This window comes from Benincasa hispida, chromosome 3 (genome assembly GCF_009727055.1).
Source record: "Benincasa hispida cultivar B227 chromosome 3, ASM972705v1, whole genome shotgun sequence".
NCBI classification, from domain to species: domain Eukaryota; kingdom Viridiplantae; phylum Streptophyta; class Magnoliopsida; order Cucurbitales; family Cucurbitaceae; genus Benincasa; species Benincasa hispida.
This window is the reverse complement of record NC_052351.1, coordinates 43576060-43585371: the sequence shown is the minus strand read 5'-3', so window position 1 is coordinate 43585371 and position 9312 is coordinate 43576060. Positions and strand designations below refer to the sequence as shown.

Genomic DNA, 9312 nt, shown 5'->3' with positions numbered 1-9312 from the left:
GTTTGAGAATGCGTTATTTTTAATAAAGCATACCGATCGCAGATTTTGTGGGCAATTAGAGTAGGAATGGGGATCTCCACAGCCCACATAGCGAACCATGGGTTGTACGAATGTTTCTATCTGATTTACCTTTTGCAAGTTTGATGCATTCCCTAGTGATATATTCTGCAAAAGGTTTGTCATAGTAGCCACTTGTGCAGAGAGTGTGGCTATTACGTTAGAGTCAATAGAATTCACATTCTGAGATCACCTCTTCCTTTCTGCTCTTGCGTCGTAAGTGTCATCCACCTATTTCATATTATGCTTGGCTATGCGGTTCATTATTTCCTTAGCTTCATTATAAGATTTGTCCATGATATCGCCAGCTGCAGCTACGTCGGCTGCCATTTGAGACGCTCTGTTTAATCCACCATAGAAGGTTTCCATCTGGATGGTTAATGGTAATCCATGATTGGGGCAATTCTTGACTAATCCTTTAAAATGCTCCCATGCGGCACTCAAGGTTTCAACTTCTTCCTGCTCAAAGTTCATGATCTTTTTCCGCCTCTTTGCGTTTGTGGTAGGTGGGAAGTATTTCTACATGAATTTCTCCACCAACTTTTCCCAAATCGTGATCTCTTCAGGCTCCAAAGAATTTACCAATTGTTTTGCGTTGTCATGCAGAGAATATAGGAATAAAGATAGCCTAATAGATTCTGGAGTGATTCCAGGAATCACAAACGAGTTGCACGTCTCCAGGAGACGTTTCATGTGGGCGTGAGGGTCTTCTCCCTGAGCACCTCCAAATTGTCCAGCTGTTTGGAGCATTTGTAACTCAAAGATTTCATCTCAAATCTTGTCCCATCTGCCGTTGGATATATGATCCCTGGTGAGAAATCATACAACCCAGGAGACGCATACTCCCGCATGGGACACGTACTACTGTTTGTCATTATGATAGGATTTTGCGTAGTGTGGGCTAGCTGTTGAGCTAAGTTATGATTCGTTTGTTCGTTAGCCATTTGTTGTTGCCTGGTCTATTGTCTTAGTAGTTGTTACCTTAACCTACGGTGATGATTAGATTGATTTCTTCGTCAGAAGGTCATTTCAACTTCGAGGTCGTATACAAGTTCAGGGGTGCTTTCCCTACTCATAAATGTTTACAAGCTTCGGCTTAGCTCGTAATACTGCCTCAGCTGTAGTTTTCCTACAAAAGATACAAGCAAAATTTCTGGTTAGTTTTGTTGCTGAATCCTCGGCAACGGCACCAAAAACTTGTTCGTTGATTTTGTGATTCGAGTTTAGGAGTGTATTGTATAAAGTATTTGGAAAAATTAAGTGTAAATCTGAATGATGCATTGATGTGTTTATGATGCGTTAGTGATGCGTTGATGCGTTAATGATGTGCAACAGGACGCATGACACTCCTCCATAAACGTTCAAGTTTTCTTGACTCAGATCAAAGTATAAATCAAACTCAGGTTCCTGGTAAGTCCAGGGTTGAACTCAGGGATTTAGATTAAAGCTAATGCAGACCTTGCATTGTAACTATTGTAGAATTATCCTAAGTAAATGTAGAAATGAGTTATTTACACTAAGTTGTTATGTGTGTGTGCAAGAAGAAACAAAAGGGTCAAGTAGAGGATAAGGGGTCGTGTGGAAAATAGAGTTTGATTCAAGTGATATGCGTCGACCTAAGTTAGATGTACACGAACAAGAATATGATGCAAATGATGCGTTAGACTCTAATCGGCACTTCTCAATGCGAATATCATACAATACCTATCTCTAGGATGTATGCGTCAATCACAAGATGCAATAAAACACCAATGCGTCTATCTCTAGATGTACTGAGCGTTTCTAACTTGATGCTGGCTTATTTATTCTCTCGAATAATTTAAGTTAAAGCTGCTTTCACCAATTAATTTAGTTGGCTTAAGCGTTAGAAATGGAATTTTGCTTGAAGTTATAGATGCATCCAACATAAACAAGAAATAAACAGTGGCAAAGTATGATAGATCAAATATGTGAATTTATAAAGAAACTGATTGTCTTTACAAAACCAACACTTAATCAACTAAGAAGATGAAAACGGTAAGTAAGATGAAATGAAAGGAGTCAAGCCGTAAAGTACAATCTCTTGTCCTCTTTGGCTCAATTCTAGTTCATGTACAACCACTTGTGGAAGAATTGGAAAAAATGTCCCTCTCGAACTCAGTTTCCTCCGCTTCTTGATCGACGACGGTGGTGGTTCTCTTCCCTCTTATTCTTCTCGTCACCACAGCACAACTCCACGGTCTCAGAATTTCAGAATTATACAATGAGCTAAAAGATCTAAGATTCAGCTTGTTCATCTGGTGGGGTTTCTTCTATTTATAGGCGTTGGTCTTCTTCAACTTGACGATGGGCAGCATTAAATTCCATACCCTGGTCGGCCGCCTGACACTTAGATGCTTTTCAGACACTGCCCACTGCAGATGCCCATGCTTGCAAGTGGTGATTTGACACAAACAGCCTGAATCAATGAATCTTCCTTTCGTTGAATCCCTCCGATGCATGCCCCATGCGTTTAGACTTTGCCTGCGACACTTTTCTTAATCATGCATTAGACATTGTTGAGATCCTACAATATCATGCGTAAGTGCCACAGTATTTTGGCAATAAATAATCTTTTGTATGAGTTTGATAGTATTTGAGTAATTCCATGTGTTTCCTCTAAAAATGCTTGTATTTCTACAAGTTATCAGTAGGTCCATTAGGTCCCCTAATACCTCACTAAGGGTAAAACAAGGACCAATTAATTTATGGAATAATCTGAATTATTCAAATTATTTAAGAGAATTTTATATTAATAAGGATTAATATAAAGTATAATGTATTATGATACATTATAGAATATAATTGATTATAAATACGATTTATAATTAAAACAATATAATATGAGAGAATAATATTTGAATAAGATTCGAATATTAATTTAATATGAATTGGATTCATATTAATACTATAGATTAAGAGAGAGACATGCAATTTTATATGATTTAAGTGCATAATTAATAAATATATGATATTATTTAATTATTTATATTATATATATTAAATTTGATTTAAGAAGTCACTCTTGCTTTATAACGTTGTTTATTTTTTAAGACTGACTATTTCAAAACGATGATCTAGGTAACTTAACCTTAATCTAAAAAGACCCATGGGTATGTGATACCTAAGGATGGGTAAGTGATACCTAAAGGTAAACCATAAGTATGTGATGCTCTAGTTTATTGTATTTCTCTGGAAAACTAAAAAACTAACATTATGTCTTCATATGTATGTTACCACTGGATTTTAGTCCAAGTGGAAGTTTGTTAGATTTTCTGTCCTAAAACTTATGGGTTGTAAAACTATAAACTTATTCTGAAATTCAATAATGTTGTTATTAAAGTTTGATTCAATAAAGTTGTTATTGAATATATGAATTACTTATTTTGTTTTTGAAATAAATCCAATAAACTCAAAGATTCATGACTATTAAATGAGTACTTGAACTTTATGTGGAGTCATAAGAGTGGATCAGGTTCGAGTAAATAGTCAAAATGATTTATAGTATACGAATAAGGTTTGGTGCCTTATTCTGGTAACACTATTAGATGCGGATCAGTCTGTAGTTGTTACAAGAAGTTCTAAAGTGCTACAAACGAAGTGATCCTTATTCGTCCATGTGCCGGCATGAGGAGTGGGTGCGTCCTATGAAATGAGTTTGCACAAGATCAGACAAAGAACTAAGTCACTTTTACTTTATAACGTTGTTTGCTATTTAAGACCGACTATTTCAAAACGATGACCTAGGTAACTTAACTTTATTCTAAAAAGACCCATGAGTATATGATACCCAAGGATGGGTATGTGATACCTAAAGGCAAACCATGGGTATGTGATACCCTAGTTTATTGTATTTCCCTGTAAAACTCAAAACCTCAACATTATGTATTCATATATATGTTACGACTAGAGTTTTAGTCCAAGTGGGAGTTTGTTGGGTTTTATGTCCTAAAACTCGTGGTTTGTAAAACAATAAACTTATCCATAAATTCAATAAAGTTGTTATTGAATATATGAATTTCTTATTTCATTTTTGAAATAAATCCAATGAACTAAAAGATCCATGACTATTAAATGAGTACTTGAGCTATATGTGGAGACATAAGAGTGGATCTGGTTCAAGTAATAAGTCAAAATAATCTATAGTATATGAATGAGATTGAATGTCTTATTCTGGTAACACTATTGGATGCGGCACACTTTGTAGTTGTTACAAAGAGTTGTAAAGTGCTACAAAAGATGTGATCTTAATTCGTACATGTTATGACATGAGGAATGGGGGCATCCTGTGCAATGAGTTTGTACAAGATCGAACCACAAGATCAGTCGCTCTTACTTTATAACGCTGTTTACTGTTTAAGACTGACTATTTCAAAGCAATGACCTAGGTAACTTGACCTTAATCCTGAGCTAACTATGAACTCCTGGTTATTCAAGATTATCATTAGATTTACATAGGTGAGGGTTGGCTCAACAACGCCAGCTCAATAACCTGTGAAGGGTTAACTTAACTTACTAATCATGGTTATTACGAGCAATCATAATATATCTACAGTGAGGGAAGTGCAACTATGGGGGTAGAACAGACTTTTGACTCAGCCATTATAACAAACAACCTGTGAAGGGTTAACTTACTAATCATGGTTATATCGAGTGTACATAATATATCTATAGTGAGAGGAGTGCAACTATGAGCTTTAGTGGAGTGACCCATTAGTTAACGAATGAGGGTTAATTCGATATAATGAGTTTAGCCAATTAATCTTGGATCGTTGGAGCTCATGATTTGTAGGTCTGTGAGGTCTTCCTACTTGCTCGTAAATGGAATAACTTTAGAGTAGCGTAATAAGTTAATTTGAAACATTCAAATTAAAATAAAGGGAATTAGTTATGGGTTTAATTTTAGAATTAAAATTTTTTTGATAATTAATTAATATTTAAATATGATTTAAATATTAAATTCATGAATGTGGAATTTGTGTAAAATTAATTTAATATTTGATATTAAATTAATTAGAATTAATTAAATTGTTTAATTAATTATTTATTAATTTTAGAAAATTAATTTGTGAAATTAAATTTGTAAAATTAATAATATTTTTAATTTTGAAAGCAAATTGATTTTTGAAATCATTTTGATATTGGAAAATTTGGAAAACACACAAATTTGAGAACTAGGATTTCTCCACTATCACGAAGTAGCTCTCTCAACATCTACTACTTTCAAGCTTCAAATCTCCAAGCATGAGCTGCATCTCATGCAGCCATCTTCTTTGCATGAGAGTCTTGCAATAAATAGAGAAGATTGAAGTGGAATTGAGGCATGCATCAATTGAGTTTTTGCTGAAAAATTCGAGTTGAAGACGTTGTTCTTCAAGTGGGTTGTTCTAGTGAGTTATTCTCTAAGTTCCCTTTATTCAAGCTTATTTTGAGTCCCACAACTCAATCTAAAGCCCCAAAAGAATAGTGGGGAAGATCTTGAGATGGTTCACAACGAGATTTGGAGAAGTTTTGCAGCTTAGAATCGAGATTCTGAAGGTTCTACAAAAGTATTGCTTGAAACCCTCTTATTATTATATGAGCATTCTTTAGCTACAATCAAAATTATTGAATTATAATGTTTATTGATCCTTGTTGCTTCCGTTGCATGCTGATAAACTCTTGCAATTGGTATCAGAGCATCACTTAAGCATTCAATTTGATTTAATTTTGGCTTGGTGGGTGTTTTTCATGAGCTATATGAAAATGGTGCACTGTTATGGTTGTCTGAGTTTTGGCATTTTTTTCTCTCTTTGATTTCTTGATTAAATTTTGTAATTGGCTAGTGTTTAATGAGCTTGTATGTGTGCTTAAGAGTTTGTAATTTATATGGAGTCATTAGAGTTGAAATTAAATTGTAATTGAAGAAACAAGTTAAGAAGGCCGACCTGCAGATTCTAGTTAGCAAGATTTTTTTTCAAGCGAGATTTCGTTTCCTAGCGAGATTCCAATGGAATTTTCTAGTGAGATTTCAAGTTCAAACGAGGTTTTGAATCGGGTTTGAGCAAGATTTCTAGTTCGAGCGAGATTCTAATGAAATTTCGAGTGAGAGATCAAGTTCGAGCTAGATTTTGGATCGAGTTCGAGCGAGATTTCAAGCATGGAGCGAGAGATCAAGTTTGAAGTGAGATTCTTGAATCGGTTTTCAGCGAGAAATTGAGATGGAGCGAGATTTCAAAAGTAGCTAGCAAAACCAGCCGGTTCGATCGGTTTTCTTCAGATCCTGTCCGGTTTGACCACAAATATTTTTTGGCTGGTTCGGTTCAGGAAATTTTGGTCCGGTTCAAGTTGGTTGGGTTCAGTTTGGAGCGGTTCGAGCGGTCCGATAGCGGTTTTGAAGCTATTTCTTATTGTTTTGTAATAATTAGGCTTTTGTTTGTTTGTTATTCCAAAATTAAAACCATATCAGTATCTGTTTAATTATTTATGCATTTAATGTATGTTATAATTAAATAAATCTTATATGTGCATACAATATGGCATGTAGATTTAAATCCCACCATAGGAAGCATGTTACATGCATTGAAAGTATATTATAAAATGATTTAATATATATTATGCATGTTTAGGGTTTCTTTTATTTAATATAATTGTTATATTAAATATTGAATGCCTTTGATGTATGTTGTGGATGTTTAACATGTCAAAATTTTGTAAGCTATTATAAAATTGGGTTAGATATTTAAAATCCATAATAAAGAATAGTTGCATGCTCATGTAGTGTTAACCACTCATTTTAACAGTTAAAATAGATCGTTAAACTTGTAAAACTCGGGTTACAGACTCAACCGATATATAATACTATTGAAGGCTGGAGGTATTTAAGTTAACGACCTATGGAACACTCTCTACCTAGGGATTATGGTTGAATAATTGAGCCTTGTTAACCGATTTTATGAGCAATACGTGAGCGATGTGAGGTTTTAAAAACTATTTTATCACCTAGACATCATAAGTTAAATCCACTTATAAACGTTATACTTGGATAAACATCTAGACTTAGGTTGTTTAATTAGCCGAAACAAACCTAAGAAACGAATACCCCATTTAATTGTTAGAACACTTCAGTGGGAGTTTAATAATATATATGATATGCTATTAGAACACTTCAATGAAAATCAAATAACGTATATGATATGTTAGAACACTTCAGTGGGAGATTAATAAACATATATGATATGATTATTTTTAGGTCTCACGTCCCTAAGAGTTCACAATCAAAATTCATGTGGCACTTCGTGTCACCCTGGAAGTGACCTCCATTCGGAAAGTGTTTACATGAATTGAGATTTTGGTGAATGGGGGTAGTTGTTCACTTTAAAATCAAATGTAATGTTTTGATTTTAAAATTTTCACGTTCTCAAGATATTTACACTGAAAGGTTCATGCGGCACTTCGTGTCACCCTAAAAGTGACCTCTATTCGGAAAGTGTTTGTGTGAATTGATCATGGTGAATGAGGGGAAGTTGTTCACTGGAAAATCAAATATATGATATATTGATTTCAATTCTCACGTCCCTACATAATTCCCACTGTGAGATCCATGCAGCACTTCATGTCGCCCTAGAAGTGACCTCCATTCGGAAAGTGTTCGTTATAGATCAAGACCAAAGCGAATGGGGGAAGTAGTTTATTGTAAGTGGGTAAAGGATATGTGTCAACATATCCTACGGTCTCTTCTATTAGTTTGAACCGTGAGATTCCTATGTTGCGCCTGTTTATCGTCTTTAAGTCAACCTCGCTAGTCGTTTAACGATGGCTATCCCCTTTGAGGGTTTTAACATAGGATTTGGAACAACTCAAACTCCAGAAATGGATAGGATTTCTAAAAGTCAGTTTCAACTTTGATTTTCCAACTTTGGGAGCATCGTTGGGATCGGACTTCTGAGATCTGAAAACGGAGGGTTACACTTACAAAATTACTAAAGAGTTAATAATTTCTGACAAAAAACGGTAGCTAAATGACTATCAGAATATGAGTTATTCTGGAGATAATGTTTAGTCAGGAATGTCTTGCTGTAGTATCGTTACAAAAATAATCTTGGATATATTATTACTTTGCTAAAACTTGATTTGGTTTAACAGCAATTCACTTAAACTTTTTTTATATTTTTCAGAATGACAAGTGTACTAATACAATTGTTGGCGTCTGATAAACTGATAGGGGATAATTATGCAACCTGGAAATCAAATTTGAATACTATACTGGTGATAGACGATTTACGGTTCGTCTTAACAAAGGATTGTCCTCCCGTTCCAAGCTCTAACGCAAACCGGGCTGTTCGGGATATGTACGATAGATGGATCAGGGCAAAAGATAAAGCCCATGCTTATATCCTCGCCAGAATATCTGATGTTTTGTTGAAAAAACATGAGGATATAGATACTGCCAAAGAGATTATAGAATCTCTAAGAGGGATGTTTGGGAAACTGTCGTTCTCCCTAAGACATGATGCTATTAAGTACGTTTACAACCGCCGCATAAAAGAGGGGGCCTCTGTTCGTAAACTTGTCCTGGACATGACGGTCCACTTCAATGTGGTGGAAGTAATTGACACTGTCATTGATGAGAGAAGTCAAGTCGATTTTATTCTAGAATCTCTTTCGAAGAGTTTTCTGTAGTTTTGCACGAATGCACTCATGAATAAAATTGAATACAATTTGACTACTCTACTGAATGAGCTACATGCTTACCAGAATATGTTGAGAACTAAAGGTCCGAATCAGAAGTAAACGTTACTACTGCTGAAAAGAGAATAACATCCTTCAAAAAGCCTGATGTTGCTTCCTCTTCACAGAGTGAGAGTATTCCTGCTAAGAAGAGCAAAGGGAGAGGGAAGAAGAAACCCGCTGGAAAGAAAGGCAAGAACAATGCTGCAGACAAAGGAAAGTATTTCCACTGCAACGAGAAAGGGCACTGGAAGTGACACTGCCATCAGTACCTTTCTAAAAAGAGAGCAGAGAAAGAAAACAGGAAAACTAGTTCCTGAAGACCGCTTGCTCAACTTAACCAGTGGGAGATGTTGTTGTTTGATGATATTCTTACCTGCTTTTATTATCTTGTAAAGAACAAAATGTATATATTTTTTTTATAAATGAAATGTTCATTTTCAAAAATTATGTTTGTTCTATCTCATAGCAAATTCTGTTAAAGAACCAATCCTAGTTAAAAGCCATTTGCAAATATTCAAATATTTA

The 9312-nt window shown here is 35.0% G+C and overlaps 1 non-coding gene across 1 annotated transcript; it reads left to right on the top strand.

The window, feature by feature from the left end:
* Nucleotides 1-442: 442 nt before the first annotated feature.
* Nucleotides 443-546, top strand: LOC120074855. Its single transcript, XR_005481131.1, has one exon. It is a non-coding gene; the product is annotated as a small nucleolar RNA R71 (small nucleolar RNA).
* Nucleotides 547-9312: the final 8766 nt, after the last annotated feature.